Here is a 19,621-nt window from a genome sequence, read left to right on the forward strand (position 1 = left end):
CCCACTTCCTCACAGCCAGATCCTTGCTTTGCGCCTATTTGGAGGCCCAGGTTTTCAGGGCCTGATCTTCATCAAAGACAATTAGCTGCCTGCTGGCCTCTTCCATCCAGTCAAAAGGTGAAAGCTGGGATAAGATATCTTCTTCAGCTTTGCATCTGCTACTCCAGAACTTGTTCAAATAGCACAACTGGTGACCACATTAGTTTATTTTATCACTCAAGCTTTGATGCACTGATAACAAACATATCAGCAAAACTCTGGGACACATTCACTAATAATAAACAGATAACTAAACCCTGCCTGAGAGTTTGTTGGAAAATGGGAAATGCTTTCTCCATAACATATTGTTGCAAAACTATAAAAATAAATAGTGAAATATTTCCATATATAACCAAATACGACATCAAATAAATAAAGCATTCTAGCCTCCTCAAGCAGGGGGGAGACCAATCTAAGTTCCATGCCTGTAATAAGTTCCTGCAGACCAAGAGCAGAGTCAATCCAAGGACTTCACAGAGATCCATTGATCAGATCTACAGGCACAGTTTTAAGGTTCTTCTCATCCATTTTTTTCTGTCATGATACTCTGATGTGCCTTCCTCTGCTCTTAAAGTCTTGACATTACATGAGATGCTCAGGCTGCATTGAAGATCTCTAGTCTGTACCCTGGAAAAGAGAAGTTTGAAATATAAAACACAATCTTTCTTCAATAATTACTTTGATATTATAAACCTCATGATATTAAAACCTGTCTCACACTTTTGGACAGGGTATGCCTCTATGAGTTTCATACACTACTTCAATATATACCATCCTATAACTGAATTCTGAACTTGTTTTTAAGTTATTACTTAATTTTCCCAAATCCAACATAAAATTTTTCAAGTACAGATTTAAGATTTTTATTTGGCATTACAAACTCTTAACCAATTAAGGGGAAGAACCCAGCAAGGACGTGCTCCTTTTAACTGTTTTATCTTTAAATAAATAATTTTGAAGGCAAAAGAAGGAATGACTTGAACAATCCCACTTAATCTCTGAGTGATACATTGTCTTCTCCAGGCTTCAAAACAACGCCTATAGACTTTGCTTCATAGGCTAATCTTAATTAGCTGGGTGGTGCAAGCTCTCACTCATTAGGACACTTAATGGCTTGCTTAGCTCTGTATGCACTGAACTCCCAGCTGCTCAACCCTGCTGTTTGCCAGCCCTGTGGCTGGGGGAACTCTGCACACCTGTGAGCCTACAGCAGTGTAGGAAACAGGACTGGGGAAAGCTGGGGGCTGGAAGAAGCATGGAGCTAGCTCTTGGTTCCAACGGCTGTGTCCAAACCTCAGCAACAAAGCTCTGAGTTATTGCATAGAGAAATGTAAAGCCTGGACAAGAAAAGGGTGGGAAGGGAATAGGTTTGCATAAAGGCAAACCTGTGGGTACCTCTGCTGTGAAAAACCTGCTGATTCAAGAGCACTTGCAGGGAGGGGCCGCCTTGCATATTCACTACAGAATGGCTGAGATTCCCTTCTGCTAATACTCCCCTTTCCCCCTGCTCCCAAGGGCTGCTTTGCCACCCTATATGAAGCCCTTTTTGGCTCGTTCACTAAATCTTCAGCCTGCCTGCTCAGGGTTAAGTACCCTCAACTAAGGTATGATCCTCCACCACGTGCTCTGGTTCCAGAGTTGACTCATAAGTAGAAGAGTCCTTAAGCCTCAACAAGCAGATTGAAAACCTCAGTAAACAAGCTCAAGAAGAGAAACTCAGCAAGTCCAAGTCTCCAGCTACACTGCAATGAAATGCACTTCATAAATATATATTTAAAAGGAGGCTTTTGCTGACTTTGCTATGATTTACACTATGTATATGTTGTTTCTCTTTAATTCTCCTACCATCCTAGAACCCTTCCCAGTCAAAGGTGGGTTTAATTAAAATTCAGTCCGGTTGTTACAATCCCATAATTAAATATGGAAGCCACTATGCAGAATTACTCATTTTTCCTCTAAAAGAAAAAAAAAGAGTGAATTCTTGTTAAAAAAAAAAAAAAAGTGTTTCTGCAAATCTATCAATATAAATGTTCTGGAGGTATATTGGATATAAACTTACATAATCTTGGGTATATTTAAAAGTTTCCATGGAAACCATTTCTTTGTCAAAAGAACAACGTTGCTGTGGGTTATTTGTAACACACACCTGGTCTCATCCAGCTCACCTATCAGGACCAGGAGGTGACTCCGCTGCTCACCAAGCAAACTGACTTCGGTGCTTTCAGTTTCTCACAGCCAGAACAGAAGGAGCACTGTCACATTCCTTCATTATCCGTAAATAGAAACAATAACAGTAAATCAGTTTAGGTAACCAGACCCCCTGAAAACATCCTCCAGCCTGTCTCCCTCTCCATGCAGGGACCATCCGGTTATGTGGGTGGGCAAGGTCCCAGGTCTCCTTAAGCAAAGATTATTATTCTGCATGTTGCAGGCTTTCCCTCCAGAGTAAGCTGCTCTTCTAATAAATGCTGTTCCGACAGCAGTGTTGCAGCTTGCCAGGAGCAGCTCTCAGTGCAGGGCGGCTGCATCTGCAAAGGCATCTTGAAAGTTGCAGTTCTAATTCTCACACCATTTGTCTTCCCTTTTACCCAGTTCTTCCAGGGGAAAGAAGAGCCCAGTCTGACCTTCCTCCCACCTCCAGAAACACTCCAATAACAGGAGCTGTAAACTGTAGCTGGGTTTCTATCTGACAGCAGCTGAGAGTCAACAGCAGCCCATCTTATCCACTTCAGAAATGAGCCCTGGCTGATTGGACAAATATTTCCTATTTACCAGCTTTTCCCCCCTCCTGGATAATTCTAGGGTTAATCCACCGCACCACCTCCTCAGCCCAGCCCCGTGATATTGACACTTAAGAAACACAGAGCTGTTTATATTTCATTGGAGAGCTCATACTATCAATTTTCACATTAGTGAGTCTAGCTATTGCTCTCTTCTATCGGGATCTATTGAGTGGTGGCAGTAGAGATATCCGCTGTAGTGAAGGAAAAAAAAATACTTAGCTGTCTGATGAAATGTTTTAAATGCATAGGGTTCACCTTGGGGTTGGCTGCTGCTCAGATTTTATCCATTAATAACACGCAGGGCTGCCACACTACTCTCCAGGGCTGATAGGAAAAATAGTACCACTTACAGATCCCCTGGTTTGCCTCAGGGAGAGTGCACCAAATGCAGCACATATCATACATTTTGGGGCTGAAATTTACTCCACAAGAGAAAAAAAAAATCCAAACATTATTTATATTAAGAAACAAACCCAACCCTATTCCTGCAGCACAGACAAAGGGAAGTTGTCATGTAGTCCAGTAGTTGCAGAACTCAAGTGCTTTGCCTGGGCTATGAAACACCTCTGGGCAAAACAGGGATAAGATTTCATTGTAAAGGGACTTTTTCTTTTAGATTACAGCCCTGCAGGTTGACATTTCATCCACCAGGCAGAAGAATCTGAACTGTTATAAGGAGCCAAAAGAGCGGACCCTCCATCAGCCATCGTCTTTCCAGCACAAGCAACTCATTTATTTATATTTTTTTCTACCATTGAAACAATTCACAGGAAAATGATCATCAGAATGAGAATTGTTAACTGATTAGATTATTGTTGGCATTCAGTACAAGAACACAGCCAAGAGCTCAAGGGTAAGTATTATTGTCATCTAGTGATGAAGCTAAGAAAGGATTCTGCACCCAATTCCCTGTACATTAATGATCTGAAGATATTTGGGCTGGGTTGCATTGTTTTCCCCTTTCTTTCAAAGTGAGCCACAGAGCTCTCTGCTGCCAGGAAGTGTTATTTAAGAATATGAGTTTCTTTTGTAAAGGGAAAAGCATAATTAGATGTTAAGAGCTGATTATTGTATTGTTCTCCACAGAGTTTTGCAAGAGGAACTACCTTTGAAGAAAGAAGGGAAAGTATGTACTGTGCTTGGAAAGTGAGAGGTATCTGGCTTCAATATTCTTTGTCTCCATATCTGAAAGCTTTTCACAAGAGATGAGAAGTAAACCAACTTTCCACTGCACTCCACCAATACAGCTATTGCTGCAAGCAGCCCCACTTATTTACAGTGCCTGTTGGTGGAACCTGGCACTAGAGTTTGCACTCAGAGCACCAACAAGATCTCCCATCTCTTCAAAAAGAACCACTTAAAACAGAAAACTATGGGGTTTTTTTGTTTGTTTGTTTGGTTTTTTTTTAAAGAGCTCCTTGAAACAAGCCAAACTTGCATCTGCACACTTCTTTTTACTGCTCCATCCCCAGGGAGCATTTGTACCTCATTCTCCTCCCTTAGGACTCGAAATCAAAATATTTCTTTTCTGTCAGGCAGCTCACACAGAGAATTCTGTAAGCTGTAAGCACGGACGAGTATATATTTAGCTTATCCAAACTCAGTAAGAGACTAAGTGTAGGAGATAGCTTAGGTATGGGGCCACGTTGCACCTAGGAGACACCTGGGCTATAAGCAGCATCCACCAAGTACTTCTCTATTTTGTGCCATACCACAGAGGACATACACTGTTCCAGTTTCTATCCCCCCAGTATATATTGAAATAAAGTTGTCAAACCTCTTGTCCTCTGGAGGCTCCTGGAACAGCTCAGAGCAGATTGGTCAACCACCACAGGCCTTCAGCTGCTGCCAGCTTCCATTTGTTTTTCAGCAGCACCTGTGAGAGAATACACAACTGATGTGAGCACTCACTTCTTTATTACTCTTCTCACCAAGTGAGAAGTGCTTCAGCCCTGCTTAACACCTCCTCAGAGCTCTTCCTGCTGCTATTTCTTCATCCTCAGGATCTACTATCTATCTAGGTTATAGATATAATCTGAAACGCAGCTCAGCTCCCAGACAAAAAAAAAAAAGCCATTAAGCTATCTACACATTAAAGGCTGGCTTGGTGACCTGGCTACCCAGCAGGACCTCAGCCCTGCACCAGCCTGTTCCACCTTTGTTCATGGAGACTACCCAGGTTGTGATGAGCTGAGAAGTACTGCAGCTTTAAAGAATAACAGTACTTCTTTCAAGTTTCAAGAATTTCACCCTCTTTTTGTGGGAAAAAGAGTAGAGAATTTAGCTAGAACTACCCATTCTACCCCACTCACCGTATCTTTATCACGTTCTAATGCTTCTAAAGGTATCTCATTAGAGAAGTCTTTAATGCATATATTAAAGATCATTAAGTGGTTTTTTCCTACTATTCCCATCAGAAGTTTGCTTCAAAACTTCCCAGATATCATACTAAAAAAGTTCAGATCCTCTAAACAGAGGAGCATATAAAAGAGAAACAACACTGCCATATTTTAAGTCCATTTTACATTGCTACCTATAAGCACACACCAAGGAACCTAGGAATCTATATCTAAGATACATAAATGAGAACAAAGAAGAAAAAGTAGTATGCATAAGTGAAAAGAAAGAAGGAAAATGCAGTGAGAACACCTCAGCCTCCCTGACCCTAAATAGCTCCTATAGCCCACAGTCAGCTTTTTATAGCCCTTTGTCCCACCCATCTTTTTGCTCTATGAGCTTCACCTGGATGAAAGAAAAAAAAAAATTAACTCCTTGCATACAAGAATTAAAGCGGCCTCATAATTAATGACACTCTGTGAAAAACTGACTTCTTCACGACCAGAGAGGTTCTTGGAGCCAAGGCCTGTGTTGAAGCCACCCCCTGATTTGGGGCCAGGTGTTGCAATTCTTTTTTAATCTGCGGCAACAGCCTTTAGCTGTATCACAATTAACACGCTCCACGTGCCAAAGTGTAACGAACTTGTGTGTTCTCCCTGGACCTGCCTGCAGCCCGAGGTGAGAACTAATGAATTGTCAGGGCCGCGGGAAGAAGACAAGGACGTGGAGGCAGAGAGGAAAGAATAAAAACGCAAACATCTGCGTTCAGAGGACAAATCTGCTCTCTCTCAGGTTGTGCAGATGCTTTATAAGGCTTTGGCAACTGAGCCGCCTCCTTCCCGGCAATCACTCTGTTTAGTTAGGCCCGAACCCAAAGGCAGCTTTTGTACAAGACTTTGTTTGAACACATCCCTTCAGTTTATTGTTTGCTTTATTTATTTATTTATTTATTTATTTTCCCTCCCTTCCTTCTATGCATCTTCATCCTTCATGGTTGATTTAGATTATGATGTAAACTAACCGAACGTGACACAGCTGCTCTCCTCAATAACTAAGGAGATGCCGGCTGCCACTCACCCTGGCGTGTTGGTGGTTCACAGCGGGGCACACGGGGCTGATGGGGGCCCTCTTTTTTGGCATCTGTCTGTACCATCTTCATGCAGTTTGCTGAAACAAAACCAACGATGTTAGCAGCATATGGGCAGCCAGAATAGGGGTCATTTACCTTATTTGCCAACAAAGTAAAGGACAAGGCCCAGTGGAACAGCAGTATATTGAGAAGAGCTGGCAGCACAGCGGCAGAGGAGGAAACCAGGAAGGATCCCAGAAGTCACCTCTGCCCATACGTCCCTTTCCTTTGAAATGTTTAGTTGATGAGGTCTATACAGGCTCTTGGGTTGTAAATTCTATCAGTTTGGAAAGCTGACCTGCCTCTGCTAAAGCAAGCCAAACACATCTGGTCAGGGTGAGCACCCCACGTCCAATGCAAAGGTCTATTCCAGAGTTTGCTGAAAGCTGACAAAGATTTTGTTGACAATCAAATTTGTGTAATGGCTAACAAAAAATAAATCATTTCCATCTGCATACGCTCTGATTAATAAAGGCCTGACACCAGAGGAGCCAAGAACCTGTCAGGGATCTGATCTAATTGCACATCTAACCTGACCAGAAGTAAGAATAATTGGAAACCTCTCAAGTAGATTGTTCTTTGTAACTTAGCGGGACAAGCCACACACCAACAGCTTGCACAACCCAACTTCTGCAAACAAAAGCAGTGAGGGTAATTTTGGAGAAGACCCCAAGCATTCACATTTACAGATGAGCTCTCTCTGTTCGCTGCCAGAATAGAAAAAATTAGGAACTTGTTTCTGCCGTGGAGTACCTCTAGGTGTAAAGTTACAGTGCTGGGCATGTTTTAACAGATAGGCTGTGCTGAAACAAAGAACTTGATGAAGGTGGTTAGTGGAGAAAAATAGCTCTAAATAGAATGGTGTCTGCAGAAACCGGGGATGACAAATCTACCGCTGTATGAAAACATATGTATATGGCATTGTGAATTTAAGAGGTGCCTCACATAGCACATATAGTTCAAGTATTTATTATGACTGCGATTCATGAGAAATGTTCCCCTTTTTGTTGGCCATTTTTTGCCTGCAAAATTAAACTCCCTCTCTGTACGTCTTTACTTCATATGGAAATATCCCCAAAAATACTATCTATCCTTCTATAGCTACGTTAATGCTTATTTAAGTTTCTGCTCTTTTCCATGCCTGTCTCTTCTGGTTTCTGAGAAGACACATATATGTACAAAACCCTCAATTTTAGGACTTCACTGCTTCCTAAAATTGTGTGGGATTATACCCTTAGAGACTGCTAGTTTTAGTTGACAGTTTTACCAATATCTGTACATTTAAAAAAATATTTTGCTTGCTGTATCATTCTTATAAAGTTAATATTAAAAGAGGGGAGGGAATTTAATTTTACAAGTTTACTAAAATATGACCCCAGAAAAAAAAAAAATCACAGACCTTATATATTTTGTCACTTACATCAGGAACATACATTAAAAACCTATTCTCTAAAGCTGCATGTTGTGGTCTGTGACAAAATTGCAGTACCTCCTGATTGAGTAAAATGCTTAACAAATAGCTTGAGCGTTGTAAAGAAAATAAACAGAATTACATCTAAGTACGAAAAGTAAAAATGTTGTAAATAAGCGAGTTGCTTTTTTGTTGTTGTTGCTATTGTTGTTGGTTTTCTTTTTCCTTACAGCTTAAAGCTCCAATTTCTAACTTAGATGCATAAAGATATTTTTTTTTTGTCAGCTTCAGCGCAGAGAAACATTAAAATTCATCTCACCCCAAACCTTTGTCGGGAAAAAAAGATGTTAAATATCAGCAAATGGATCTGATAAGCTGCAGACTATTTCTGCTGTCAGAGAATGACTGTAGGACAAAAACACATGTTCAGGATTTGACATCCCTTGGCATCTTGTAAATAGCCTGCATGAATCCACACCTAAAAACTGCCAACACAAGCAAAATTGTGCCCAAGTTTCTTGTAAGTTAAGCAAGCAAAGCAGAGACGTGAAACGTGGTTGGATTGAATATAGGAACCTAAAGACCCCCAAAACTGACCTTGAGATCATTTCAGTGAAAGATCTTCTCCGCGCTTTTGCAGCGCCAGCCTGATTTCTTCTTTATAAAGGGCTCTGTCATTTGTGTGTGTGTGAGTGTGTGTGTGTGTGAGAGTGTGCTGCAGGACTGTGTAGTAAACACTTTATTGGGGGGGGGGGGGGGGGAAACAGAAAGAATGTTCCGTAGATGAATAAGAAGGGAAAAGATCTGCTGAGTAATACAAAATAGACCCTTCTTTTTTGGAAGGTTTCATTCCTTAAATGAAATGTGAAGTAATCCCTTGGCCTGGATTTCTAACGCTTCAACTCCACCCCCTCACTGAAAGAAAAAAAAAACTTTTTTTTTTTTGTGGTTTGTCATTCAAAGGAGATCACTGGCTGGAGAGCATTTTTCTTTCTTTTTCCTGCTTTCTTTTTCTCCCATTCCTGTTAAAAACTGTATGAAGAAGTGATATCGGTGAAGAGGAGTTTCAAAAACTGGTATATTCTTATGCAGCATCAGTGTTTGTGCCACCGGACACAGGAAGAGATTACTCATATATATATATATTTTTTCTTCTCCCAATCCCTCTTTTTCCCCTCACTCCTTTGTTTGTTTGTTTCAATTTCTAGATACTTTACAGAGATGTTGATCTTCCTTTCTTGGACTCAGGCTTGCCCACCATAAGCAGCAGCTGAAGCTGCTGAACTCTGCTGTGCAAACTGCAGTCTCCTGATAATGCAGGGCCATAGGGGACAAGGAGGCTGGTCTCAGTGTCTGTCTGGGGCAGTGGTGCACGTGGCTCCCTTCAGCCTAATGATGAAAAGGGAAATGGGATGAGGTCTTCACTATCGAGAAAGGAGAATCAGAAGTCAAGTCCTATGTGCCAGGACACGGTCAGGCTGGGATGAGGAAGGTGATTCTCTCCAAAGGGCATGGAACTATTGGCAGCCTGCCTCTTTCCCTCCTCTTCCTCTGAAGCACCCTGGAGTCAGGATGCAGCCTTTAATGACTCAGTAGTCTGCTTGGCTGTGGCAGATCTTACATTTCTGGAGAGAATCAATATAAACACTTTCTTTTGTCTTTCCTTTATTTTTTTTCCCCTTTACCCATTGTACTGCCTCCTATTTCACTGTCTGCTGTCTACCAGCGCCTAAGGAAACTGTGATTGGTAATTACTGGTGCCTGGTGCTGCCCAGCCTGCAACAAAATTGCTCAGTGTGAAAGGTAATATGCAAGAAGGTTTTTTTCTTTTTTCTTTTTTTCTTCTCTTCTCTTCTCTTCTCTTCTCTTCTCTTCTCTTCTCTTCTCTTCTCTTCTCTTCTCTTCTCTTCTCTTCTCTTCTCTTCTCTTCTCTTCTCTTCTCTTCTCTTCTCTTCTCTTCTCTTCTCTTCTCTTCTCTTTTCTCTCTCTCTCTTTTTTTTTTTTCTTTTTTTCCAAGTCTTTTTGGCAGGCTTTGGAAAAGGCCTGTTTCCTGGCAGGAGGAAAAGCCAGCCTTGGCTTCAAGCAGTCACTGACAATTCCCAGCATATGGTAAGAGAGGGAGCTTCCGCCTACCCCATCAGGTAAGTGCCATCTTCCTTACTACAGGCAGCAATGATCGATGTCACGCTTGGAGAGCACTGGCTGCTGGGAGAGGAGCCAAGTGGCCAACTGGCCGATACAACGGAACAGGTCAGCGTGGACAAGGCCTCTGGGTGGGGAAGGCATGCTAGCATAAGCATGCAACCAGGAAATGTGTTGTCTTGATACACTGTCATGTGCTTCAGGTTTTTGGCTCCGAAGCCCAGTTTGAAAAGTTTGTATTGTTTACATCTGGGTTTCAAAAGCTGTGCTGGAGTTTTTTGCATGTTCCTCTCAGTAAATAGAGCACTGCTTGTGTGCCATTCCTTCTCTCTGTTTTCTTCTCTTTTGAGTCTTCCAGTGTCTTTCCATGTTGTTTTTGTAACTAGTTATTCCACTTTGGCGAGAGGAAGACCCGATCACAGATTCATTATTTCAGAGCAGTGCATTGCAGAGGCAAACATGAAGGCAGACCTCTTAGGGTAACCCTAAGCCTATCCTTAGTGTAGTCCCAGGCAGTGGTTCAGCACCAGTTTGGCCTCACATCCTACTTCCCAAACCTTTTCTTGCGCAGTACTCTGCAGCATCCCATGGGGTCTGGATACTTCAGAGCCACACCTTCAGGACTGCAAATGGTTGCCACATGCCTGGGAGAGGAACAAGGTCCTGCACTGGGGTCACCACCCATAGCACAGGGGGCACTGTGAAGATCAGGCCCCAGCCCCCTTGGGCTTTCCATAAGACAGACTTCCTCTGCCTCCATAAGGCAGGTCTGCTCCCAGGCTCCCAGAGCAGATAAGCACCTTCAAGGCCCCATTGAGCCATTAAGACCAGATCCTCAGCTGTAAATCAGAGCAGCTCCATAACATTTTTTCCCCTCACCTGAGCCCTGACCTAGAGGGACCACATCTAGTGGAAAGAGGGTAATTCATTCTCCATGCTCACTCAATCCATAGACCCTCGGCCAAGGATGCTTATTATTGCTAACAGGAGTGCTGTTCTTTATCATACTGGCAGGGCTAAGAGAGCCCTAACTCATTTCACATAGAGCTCTGAATAGCCATTAGCTGGTAAAAAGTTTTGGTGAGATCCAAACTGAGCTGTTCTCCATTTATCCTAATGAGGACTGTGCACTTTGCAGTTTGTCCTCCAACACAGAAATAAACTGTCAGTGGCTTCTCTTCTGCCACAGATTGATCTAATACAACTGCCTCAACGCACTTTGCTTGTGCAGATCGTTCCAGTGCACATTACTGTCATTTCTGATGCCCTAAAAGCTACTGCCTTCTCCCTCCCATGCTCTTAAATGCCTTAAATGCTCTTAAAAAGTGTGGTGACACTTTTACGGGTGATGGGGCAAGGGTCACATACTGAATCTTTGCATGCCAAGAGATGCAAACAGCAGATTCCCATCCCTACGAGGAAAGCGGAGTCTGATTTTCTTTGTCAATAGTTTCCTTGTTTGTGCCTCCTTATTACAGATAAACAAAAAGATAGATGCAACCTTTCTTAAATTGAATTCGGGGTTTTCTGATTGCCAGGATAAAGGATAGCCTAAGCAACCACAGCACAAGCATCTTTGTTTGCCATGAGAAATCAAGAAACACAGAACTGTAATGCAGGATATTCTAGAATCCATAACAAAACACTGAGCTGAGCCCTTTGTGAGTCATTGCCTGAGTACCAGCAGCGACCAGAAGTACTGCAGGCTAGTAGATGAGGAGCAGGAAGGCCATGGCTGTAAATTCACTCACCTGCACTATCAGGTTGCAGTGGATGCTAGTTAAAGGAAGAAACAAATGCAACTGATTTGCAACTGCCAGCATTCGTGGTGAACTGCTTTTGTGCCCCTGCACTTCAGACAATTATGTATTCATTCTGCAGTGGTATTTTAATGGATTGATCTAAAAAAAAAAACAAAAACAGAATATTAATCTAAAAGTAAATGTTTCAGTTTGGCCACTGTTCCAATCCCAAAATTCTTCATCAATGTCTTTCTTAGAGAGGTTATGATACATCTTTAACTTTTCATTTTCTGAATATTTAAAAGTGATTTTCAGATTTTGGATGTACGATATCTCATTTTTGTTGTTTGATTGTTTCACCTTATTCTGTGATGCCCGAGTTGAAATGTTTTATACTATGACAAGCATTAAATACTTCAATTCAGAAAAACAGAAAAGCTTCTATAGTGATACTAAATAATAAATAATCCTTTTGATTTTGAAATAAATTAAACAAGATAAATATTTCCAGAATTACATTTTTAATGTACTGCTAATACTATTGACACAACGTGAAACAATTACAATTAGAGTGAAATAAACAGTGTCAGTATTTAAAACAAACAAATTCCATCCCATCATGATTCCACTCAAAGTATCCACTTTGTTTAATTAACTACAGCTCCTGAGCATCAGTGAGTGGATTTTCATGTTTAACAAGTTCTGTGGAGTTCAGAAACAATTATTATTTCTTCTGAACGGTCATTCTTGTGGAATATTGCTGCCCGTCATACGATATCCATTACTTCTCAGTTTCTAAAGTCTGCCATCCACATAGGGAATGGTTCCGTGTGACTTAGGTGACAAATCATAAAACAAAAAATGAATAGTTAACAGCTGTCAGGACTTACTACTGAAAACAGTTTCATTCAAGTTTGTATGTCCTCACGGGCCTGATTTTCTAAAAATGGCAACCCAGATGTTCCAGCTGAAAAGTACAGGTATCTCCAACAGAACCAGCAGCTATGGAGGTATCACCAAAGGGATTCTCTGCTTTATCTTTTTTTGTTCTTTTCTGTTCTTTTCTTTTTTTTTTTTTTTTTCATTTCCTTTGCCTTAACAAGAGTAAAACTTGAACACAGCCAGGTGTTTTCACTTCAGAGGCTCCAATTGGCAACAACTCCAGTGCTTGGAAGCTAACAAATTTGTTGTGTCACAATTGATAATCAACTCTAGTAAAAGAATGTCCAAATCAATTGAGCTTTAGCAAGGGCAAACTGACTGGACACAGCCAGGCTCCCAGCAAAAGTAGGCCAAGCTTGATAAATTTGCCCTTATTATAGCTATTGATGTTTAAATTTCTTCAGGGATGTTGTTACATGGGTGCCTAGTGGTGACAGAGGTACGGTGACCTCCTTCGATCCTTAATCTACACCTGTTAGTTGGCTCCCTAGTTGCTTGTGAGTATACTCAAGCTTAAAGGTTAACAAAAGAAAAACAGGCCAAGTTTACGCGACTGCAGCAACGGATCAATGCAGAGTAAATAACCTTCTCTGTCTTATTTCCCCAAGCATTATTGATCCGAGTTCTTTGTTCTTTGTCATGTTTCTGTCTTCTAATCCCAGGGGACACTAAACGATCGGCTCATATTGGACATGTTAACTGGCACATTATGACAGCTACCATTTTGTCACTCAATGTGGTGCTATATATAAAGAACCCTCCATTCAGGGTTTTCTAAGCCATTCGCTCTAAAACAAGAATGCTTTTTTTCCCTTCAGCTTCCTTTGTTCGCTCACCCTCTGCCCCTTAGGTATTTTGTCTAGAGGCCTGCAATAACACTAAACTTTTTTTTTTTATTATTATTATTAATTGCCTCTCCTAAAATTCTTCCATCCTTAAAGATGGACAATAACCCAACAGTTAAAAATAATAGACACTTTTGCAGCATTCAGAGCTCAGCAGGAGTTTCAGGCAGCAGCAAAGGCTGGTATCAATTCCGACCTGTCGGGGCTTGTTGTTTTTTATTTAGGAACAGGAGCCCTTTCCTTTCATTATCAAGGTTACATTTAAAGGATATTGCGCTTTCCTAAGTGTCCTCAATGGATTTCTATGGGATATTACAGATATCACTCTAGCCACACAGAGCCCAAGCCCTGTCTTTCAGCTGTGCGGATGCTCCAAGTGCCTTAGCAGCTCTATAAACTTGCAGATTTGTGGTGGAAGTCTGTGTTCACTGGGAGACTATTGGATTTCTAACAAAATTAATTGGATTTCCTTCCTTATGAATGCTCTCTCTACATGCCCGTCTCTGAATAAAGACTTGCCAATAATAACTCCCAGAATTATAAAGATTAAAAAAAAAAGAAAGAGAAAGAGAAAAGTGAACTTGGAAGGCATGGCAACCTACTAGTGCTTATTTAGCCTTCCTCACACTTTATCTAGGACACAGAAAAAGGCTATTTTAAAAGAAAAAGTTTTCCCCTCCTGTGCCAAAAAACTCCCAATGAGGGATCCGATTGTTGGGGTAAGTGCTGTGTGCCTTTCTGTCACTGCGATGGAGAGGACAGCTGTCTGAATAGTACCGCAGGCATTTAAGGCTATGAAATTCATATTGCACTCTGGATCTGTCTGACACTTAATCAACAGCACAATACAAGTAGAGGGAGAAGAGCTACATTTTAAAAACAAAGAGATTTGATAGTCAGAAGGTACGTTCCTGCCCATTTCTCCACCTATAGCATTTCACTGTATTAACCATCACTAATCACCATGCAAATATACTCTGTCAGTGGACAATAATAGCATTACTTTCCTGCCACAGAATGTTATCTTTGTTTAAGTCACAGCTAAGTCGATCTGTTCTTCAAACAGGTACTTCTGTGAATGTGAAAAAATCCAGTGGAAAAAGCCACTGTATATTTCAGTAGAATTTCAAGTTCCTTCACGTCTCCATAGCTGATAATTAAACCAACTGACCTGCTTCTGCATCGAAGCCTGCAGGAAATTAAGCAGATAATACTCATTAGGTAGATAGGCTTTGGGGGATAGTTTATTAAAAGAAAAAGAAAGAGCCCCCAACCAAACAAATAACACTGAACTATGAATCTCAGAGCAGTCTCATTGCTTGGCTCCAGGACTCTCCTCCTTTTTTCCACAGGTGGAAGAGTTTGGGGAAGTATTTATTAACTGCAACTTTTGAAAAAGGGACCTAAAAACCTATTGGAATAATTTTTCTCAGTTAAACTCAATCATTCAAGCCTAAAATCCAACCCAAATACTTATTGTTTAAGTAGAAATAGGTTATTCCAATTTTCATATTTCAAAGATGGCAAGATGGCATATTTGCTTTTTTTTTTACTTTTTTTTTTTTTTCTTTCTCACTTCAAACCATTAAAATACACTAAAAGCACAACTGGAACGCAGTCTGCCATGTGTCTAGAGAGACCTCTCATTTTTTTTTCAGATGGGTTTATTTTCCTTTTTGATATGCTGAAAATGTATCCTGAAAAGATGCTTTAATTTCCATAAAACATTTGTAATTTTTGGGCCTGCTGATAAACTGAATAGAACGGGGATCAACCCGATTTAACGGTCAGTTCATTCACTATTTATCTATCCAGCTGCAAATACTTTGAGGCAAACACCACATGTCTTAATCTCTTTATAGTGTGTCTAAAACATCATAATAAAATCTAATTATTAATAAAATTGACGTGTAAATGTGAGAGACATTGCATGTGGGCAGTATATCTTGTCCTGCTGGAATCTCTTCCTCCATATTTCCAACCAGCATTTATATTGTGGAGTGTGGCGTGAAAAGGTCAAACACGAGAAGAGTTACGGCATGATTACCCTTAAAGGGTTGAATATCTACAGAAAGGGCACATAACATACTCCGAAAATCCAGAATAAATTTCAAATTGGCTAAAATAAAGAATTTCTTGTCCTAAGTGATGTACACAAGTATTTCCTTTCTTAAAACTGCAGTGTCACTGTCTGGCAGGTATCAAATAATGTCTCTGTTTTGATTTCAGATGATGCAGTTAGCGGGGTTTTTATTTCCATTTATTACAAACCCAGTTAACCTCTGCTCCTCACTAGGGCATTCTGTAAAGTGATGTCACTGATGTGGTGACATCACTGTGTTAAAATTATGCCACGGTGGCATATATGTGATGAAGTATAATAGTACACAGAATATATTTCAACTGTGCAAAGCCAAATGTGCAAAGCTCTCAGTGTGTTTTCACTGTATATCTTAAAAAAGGTGTTTCCCTGTATTATTTTTATATGACTATAAAATACTATGCACCCCCCCCAAGAAAAAAAAAACCTCCCTAATGATGTATTATTATTTATTTCTTAATTTATTTTTATTAGCAGTGAGCAAAATAATGCAGTTGGATTCCCTTAGATGTGATAGACATTCATCCTGATCCTTAATTCAGTTTCCATTGGGAGGACAGATCTCAGGTGAGAAGCCAGGTCCATGTCCCAGTGTTTAGAATTTCAGCTCTGTGCCCTTTTTTTAAGTGCTGGACCAGCAACTACCAAAAACTGCTAGCAGTGGAAGCACTCTGTTTAAAGAATACTGTGAATAGCATTTGAAAGTAGCTTTTTCTAAAGGTGTTTCAGTGGGAGGTTTTGTTTTGCTTTTTTTGTTGTTTTCTCAACATGGCCTTTGCCCCTTTACAGTGCACTCTTATGCTCCAAGTACAGAGCAGGAGCCAATTCTACAGTTTCATACCATTTGTGCCTTGATAGGGCAGTAGTAATATTCTCAGAAATCTTCAGGGAATATGACCTACCAGTCTGGATTCAGTTTTATAAAGGGACTAGTCTCTCTGACTGTAAAAAGCCTCACAAGAGGCCAAGTGGTCACCTAAGTAAAAAAAGAAAAGAAAAAAAGCCCAACCAAAAAAGATGTTGGTTCCTAAATCATACAAGCAGGTTGAAAATGTACCTATTGTTATTAAAAAGAATAATAATAATTAAAAAAAATCTATCTTAATATCAGCACGGAGGATTCTTGGTTTCCTTCGGGAAGTGCCGGGTAGTTCAGCTGACCTTGAGATGGTTTATTTCAGGGTTTTCCACTGTTAAGTGGGTCATTAGGTAAATGACCAAAGAAACAGACCTCTCAGAACCTCTCAAACTTGTCAGGGAAGACACTTTCCTTCTTCCCATTGGAACTGTGTTGAGAACCATAGAATTAGCCTCTGATTTTCCTGGTTGAAATAATGAGACATTGTCATACTCCTTAGCCGAGTGAAATTGGCATTTTTCTGTTGAGTTTATTATAATTTAGGCTAATTTCGTTTAGCTGAAAGCTGATCCGGGGTCTGAGCCTTATGTATGAAGATAAACTTAACTCTGAGTGTGCACCCATCTGTATGCACATGTATCATTTGGCTCATTTGGGATCTTGGGGATTATTGTGATTTTATTAGTATTTTTCCTTCATTCCTCTGTTGTTAAAAAAGGATGTTTCCATAAATAAAGCTTTTAGACTGTTCAGCAGATTTACCTCCTGCCTTCCCGGGCACACCCCAAACTCTTCTAATAATACAAATGTTATCATAGTCTAAAAAGTTATTCTTGTCCTTAATCTGTATTTTGCATTCTTATCAAAGGCCAGGATGGAAAGAAATCAGGGCCAGAATGAAGAGGGGTCAAACTGACCATGAAAAGATATTTTTTTTTCCTTCACGTACTGTACAAAACAGGATTGTTAGAGTAGTCACTCACAAACCATATTATTCATGACGCTTCACAGTTTTCTCATGGAAGCCGACAAACGTGCATTGCATGAACATATTTTGTTAATTCCTTATTTTTTTTTGCTATGAATACGGCTGAATAATTTTAGAGCATTTTCCTGACAGCAGTGATGGTGGTACTTTGTAGCTTCCCTTGGATGTACATTACTACTGTTTTGCTCATTTTAGGGATGAGTAAAAAGAGGCACAAACAGTGAAATAAAGGTCCAGTGCAGGACTGTGAAAATAGAGGGAGCTTTGACAATTTGTATGACTACCCCATATTCAAGTAAAACTCTGAAATCTTATACTAAAGTACTTCGTCATTTAACTAGAGCGTGGTATTTTGGGATGAATTACTATGTTTAACTAAAACGTGGCAAAACATTTTTGTATTCTTAACAAATCTTTAGATTCAAGCTAGAAACCTCTGGACTAGTTGTTTGATCTTCATATTTAAACATGATCTTAACAGTCACAGTTCACCCATGGCAGTAAGAGACATAATTACAAGAAAGCACACTAATACAGACCAGAGCTGAATTAAACTGTGTTGATGGAGATAACCAGTTGCATATGTTTTTAGTTAGCAAGAGCCAAATCAGATAACCTCCATACAGAAACATTGAGCCTGATGGATATTTATTTCTCAGAAAAGACTGGATTGCAGCCTGAGTCGTGGTTACGATGTCTGTCCATTTATACTTAGGAATCAGGAAAATGAAATTCTGGATAAAGTGAAAAGGTGACTGGAGAGGAAGGAAGAGCAAAGTGTGTGAAGGGCAAAGACATAAACATTGGTGCTGTTCTCTTTGTGTTACTAGACAAGGACCTTCTATTGATTTCTCCAGGAATGCTTGCACTTCCTTCCTTCAGTGACTAATGATACGCCCTTTGGGTTATGATGACACTGCATTTCATAGGCCTGCAGGTCGAATACCTGATGTATTCCCTGCCCAGCTCCTTCTTTAAGTCATTGTCCGACTCCAAGCCAGTCTCTTCTCAACGTGAAGCAAATAAGAAAGGGAGATAATTTATGTCATTCATCCCAGGACAGAGAATAAAAAGCAACTCTTCCAACAGGTTCAAACATAGCTAGATCTTGTCTGGGGCTTCATTTCCAGTCAGCAGCATTGCATCCAGTCTGGTGTCTTGAATGTTTTTCTCACAACAGTTTCCAGAACTCTGTTTCCTTCTGCAGGAGCCCCAAAGTGCATATGTGTTAGGCACACATTTCTTCGCCCACCTCTGCGTTGGAACACAGATTTGTTTTAACTTTGATTAACAATCCTCCACAAAAATTTAAAGAAAGAAGTGACTGATTCTTCTCTCACTTTCAGTAAATTAGGAATAATTCCCCTCTACCTCCTACCCCTAGGCCACGGAGTTAACACAAATAATGTAAAAATGGTGAAGGTGACAGAAGAGTTAGGCTAAAAATGAAGAAGCCTACTGCCTTCAACACAGAGAATGTGGGCCGCAAATTATATCTCAGCCTATTTAATCGCCAGGCAAAATGTGGGACAAGAACTCTTGGGGGCTCCCAGTCATCGGCGATATGAAGCATTTGTTATAAGTAGCCCATAATAGCTGCTCTGGCCAGCCTCCTTCTCATGTTCAAGAAGTAAAAACAGCAGGAGGTTTTTGAAAGCGTGAAGAAGTAAGCATCTGACTTTCACTTACTTTTCAACAAAATTTTGTCCTATCACTACCCTGTGTGCCTTTGAACATATCAACCTATATTCCACCAGCAAACTAACTTTTGCATAATGAACTCTGAGCTCTCACTGTAACCACCTGAAAGACCGGTAAAACCACGAGTGAGAGGTACAAAATAATGTAATGTAACCTTAAACTACTCATTTGAACAAAGGACTTTTTATCTGAATATCCAACGCTGCTTTTACTGCTTAGGGAGAATGATTATTTTTGTGAAGCTGGAGATCCCATCATTTAATGTGCAAAATCTAGGATGTCAATCAGAATGGCTCATGTTTGTAACAAAATGTAGCCGTAAGGCTTTTCTGAAGCATCTCATAATATAAATGGGATTTTCTCGTCTAGAGACTGAATTTACAGCTCTGATGTAAAATTTTCCGTCTTTCAGGAGACTACTGTGACTTGAAAAAACCTTAGAAGGCATAGAAATACATTCCTAAAAACCTAGAAGACTGATACTGAGAAGCCTCCAGACTTCTTTCCATGATTCCCTGTTCTTATTTGCGGACGTGCCAGCCTCAGGCCCTGGCACTTCCAACCTAAATGCAGAGGGGCTGCAGGTGTGGTGGCACAGAAGG

General features: G+C 40.5%; 1 long non-coding RNA gene across 3 annotated transcripts in view; it reads right to left on the reverse strand.

The window, feature by feature from the left end:
- Positions 1-188: 188 nt before the first annotated feature.
- LOC101748407 overlaps positions 189-19,621 on the reverse strand; it is a 451,745-nt gene continuing 432,312 nt past the window's right edge. For 2 of the 3 annotated variants that reach the window (XR_006931068.1, XR_005862677.2), the window contains 5 exons: positions 11,593-11,742; positions 6,237-6,326; positions 4,600-4,698; positions 2,186-2,302; positions 189-666 (listed from right to left, as the gene is read on the reverse strand). This is a non-coding gene — a long non-coding RNA (uncharacterized LOC101748407). The remainder of the gene's footprint in view (positions 667-2,185; positions 2,303-4,599; positions 4,699-6,236; positions 6,327-11,592; positions 11,743-19,621) is intronic. The other variant, XR_005862678.2, reaches the window with a different exon arrangement.

This window comes from Gallus gallus, chromosome 10 (assembly GCF_016699485.2).
Source record: "Gallus gallus isolate bGalGal1 chromosome 10, bGalGal1.mat.broiler.GRCg7b, whole genome shotgun sequence".
Classification (NCBI taxonomy): Eukaryota; Metazoa; Chordata; class Aves; order Galliformes; family Phasianidae; genus Gallus; species Gallus gallus.